Consider the following 3985-nt stretch of genomic DNA (forward strand, 5'->3'; position numbering starts at 1 on the left):
AGAGAGAGAGAGAGAGAGAGAGAGAGAGAGAGAGAGAGAGAGAGAGAGAGAGAGAGATCTTTTTGAATATTAATAATTCTGCCCTACATTTGTTGGGGTTTTTGACATTCAAAATGTTTCTACAGAATTCTGCATGTAGGGCTTCTTGTATTTGTCCATATAGTGTAGCTATGTTGACTCACTACCATATAGCACAATAGGCTGGATTACGCTGTCAAATCCAGTTAATATCATAGAACCTGAAATGAGGCCACGGTAGTTATAGAACACGGTAGTTATAGAACACGGTAGTTATAGAACACGGTAGTTATAGAACACGGTAGTTATAGAACATGGGGCTCACGGTTAAAAAACAAACAAATTCAAATGTCCACACAAGTGCAATATCAATCAATAAGAATATTTATTGATTACAGGCAGAATATAGTTCGATGGGCAAATAGAATGGTCGTAATACAGTCCGATGGTCAAAACACAAACGTACAAAAAAGGGATTGTTCAATACTCAGAGTAGTCATCCGGTCCAGGGTCAGTACACAAGGGGGTTTCTCAGCCAGTCTAGGGTCTAGTACACAATGAACACCTTCTCGCCTTCACCTCTCCTCTCACTACAGTACCTCTCACCTCGCAAAACTCCGTACACAACAATCTCTCTCTCAATACACCAACTCCAACCTCACCTCCACTCAACTCGACTCTCTCTATCCTAGTGTATTTGTAGTGTTTGTGTCTGGGATGTGTTCGTGTGGGACGTGGGTGAACTAATGATGCACAGGTGTGTTATATCAGTACTAATCAGCTACCTAATTGTTTCCACTCCTTCTGTGGCAGTAATATCTCCCATCCTTCACATATCCATGAGAGGGGGGGTGATATCTGCCACAATCCATTTATAGAATAGACTATCATGCCAAATATAATCAAAAGCTTTTTTAAAGTTAACAAAACAAGCAAATACTTTTACATTTTTGGTTTGGTACACGTGTAGGAAGACAGGAGTAGGAAGACGTGGGGAACTAGGCTAACGGAGGAACCTACTTCCAGTGACTGACGCTAAGCTAGGCTAACGGTGCGCGTCTTCCTACTCCAGTCCTTATTTAGCTTATTTTCCATCTACCCTGGAGTTAGACAAGAAGATACATACCTTTTTCTTCTCTGTGCGTGCAGTAGGAGTAGGAAGACGCGCACCGTTAGCCTAGCTTAGTGTCAGTCACTGGAAGTAGGTTCCTCCATTAGCCTAGTTCCCCACGTCTTCCTACTCCTACTGCATGCACAGAGAAGAAAAAGGTATGTATCTTCTTGTCTAACTCCAGGGTAGATGGCAAATAACTAGGGATGCTCGATATAGGCTTTTTTACCGATACCGATATACCGATATTGTCCAACTCTTAATTTCCAATACCGATATCAACCGATACCGATATATGCAGGGTTTCCCCCCCTAAAAAAACGGAATAATTTCAGGTAATTAACATTACATATCTCTTGTTGTGGAATTAACACAACATTATGCATACTTTTGACAATAAATAAAATCAGAATTTTATTGTTTTTTTTTTGTTTTTGAAAACCGATACAGATATTTTCCGATATCACATTTGAATGCCAATATCGGCCGATAATATCGGACATCCCTAAATAAGCTAATTTCCCAAAATGTTGGAGTTTTCCTTTAAGGAAGGATAGAAATTGTTTATTTAAAATGTGAAAAAAATACCTTCCCCAGACTACTGCACACACAGACACCTCATAATTATTTGCGTCTAATTTATCTCCACTTTTACATATGGGTGAAATACAGTAAGTCCTTGTCTCAAGATGTCAAGAAAACAGCCAGAACTCAAAACCAAGTTTAATAACTTGAGGACTGCTCTCTGCAGCTCAGAACCAGGTTGAATAACTTGAGGACTGTCCTCTGCAGCTCAGAACCAGGTTGAATAACTTGAGGACTGTCCTCTGCAGCTCAGAACCAGGTTGAATAACTTGAGGACTGTCCTGTGCAGCTCAGAACCAGGTTGAATAACTTGAGGACTGTCCTCTGCAGCTCAGAACCAGGTTGAATAACTTGAGGACTGTCCTGTGCAGCTCAGAACCAGGTTGAATAACTTGAGGACTGTCCTGTGCAGCTCAGAACCAGGTTGAATAACTTGAGGACTGTCCTCTGCAGCTCAGAACCAGGTTGAATAACTTGAGGACTGTCCTCTGCAGCTCAGACTGCTGTTTTTAAGCATTTCATTCCTGATTTGTCACGGCCACATGATTTTTTAAATTAAACACGTACATACAAATCGTACAAATACCCTTTAAAGTTATAAAGTTATATAAGCATTATCAAGGAAGAAAGAATACCTAAGTTGTTTGTTATTTTCTTTGAGTTTTGCCTATTTTCTTTTGAATATTGTAAAGGCCTATTTTCTTTGTTGCATGTGCAAATGTTTGGTACTTTATTTGTGAGCAAACACATCGCAACATCATCGAAACCATCGGAGGCCAAGCTACACTTCGAACTGTGAGTAATTTAAGGAAAGAAACGAGTTAGAACTGTCTGTTTAAAGCGTCTAGTGGCTTGATGGAAAGACTGATTGATTGATTGATTGACAATGGAAGGAAGCCACGACACAGAGCATGCCTCCATGTAAACAATGCTGTGGACACTAAAAGATCATCACATTGCTCGAAACGAGGATATTTCATATGGAGAAGGATTCGACCGACTGGACCCTGGACCTTTGTTGTGAAAGACAACAAAGCCAACCATCACCTCGTCCGACTGGGTCAGATCGCAGAGGACATCCACAGCTCTGCCCCACTCAGGATGACAGCAGAACTATCAGCCGATTCAGCCCCCTTGCCACCAACAACCCTAAAATGCAGGGTGCCCCCCCCTCCTAATCTTTCTTCCCTTGATGACGTCAAGACGATAGATTGGGGATCAACATCGACTGCAGAGGACAGCTCTACCCCACTAAGCCACCAACAACCCTAAAACACAGCCAGGCATATCCAAAAACCCCAAAAATAACTATTCCGCCCTCTTTCCTCGACAGTCCGCAACTGCAACCCCCGAAACCTCCACCACGCCCCCACCTCGCCCCCAAACTACTGCTATCAGTTTGTTCCAATAACAAACCATGCTGTTCCTGTTCTCACTACTATCAGACTCAAAAATAAATACTTGACACGCTCTGTAACACTTCTGTGTTACTGTAACCTCAGACCTATCATCGCTCAGCCAACCAAGGCCGGCCTCACCCCCCATCACAAAATCACTGACAATGGCCCTCCTGAATGTTAGATCACTGAGCAACAAATCTTTCTTAATCAATGATCTAATAACAAACAAATTTGCAATGCATGTTCCTAGTCGAGACCTGGCTAAAAACTACATTACTGGTGCGACAACGCTGATAGAAGCCTGCCCTCCAAATTATAAATATTATCAATCGGTCAGGCAAATTAGAAAAGGGGGAGGGGTTGCCGCTATTTTATCTACATCGTTTGTATGTAATGACATTGACATGTGTGAATTTATATATAAAAAAAATATTTATCCACATTTTCTATTTTTCTCCCATCCCAATTTCGTATTATCCAATTCTTCCCTCCCCTGTCTTGAACGTTGCTAGACTATGCCTCCCACTGGTCGTTGTAGTGAGGATAGAAGCCTTGCATCACGTGTCCCCTCCGGTACACGAGGAGGCAGCCTGGCGCATCTTTACACCGCAGCAGCTCGAGCTCTCAGTGGCGAGGAGTAACGTGTGGGAGGCTCACACTGCCCCCGCTACTTCCTGCTTCCGCCGCACCGGCGTCACCATACCGACCTGTAGGAGTCGCTGTCCACAACGTCCAATCCCCACCCACCGGCTTTCCCACCCTCTAACACTTGCCAATTGTGTTAGTATGAACGACCGGCCAGCCGGTAGCAACGCCGAGAGCTGGGCTCGAACCCAGCGTCTCCTGCGTTAGAGGTGAGCGCCTTGCCCAC

The sequence above is a fragment of the Notolepis coatsorum genome, assembly GCF_963971535.1.
Source record: "Notolepis coatsorum genome assembly, chromosome: 1".
In the NCBI taxonomy this organism is placed as follows: Eukaryota; Metazoa; Chordata; class Actinopteri; order Aulopiformes; family Paralepididae; genus Notolepis; species Notolepis coatsorum.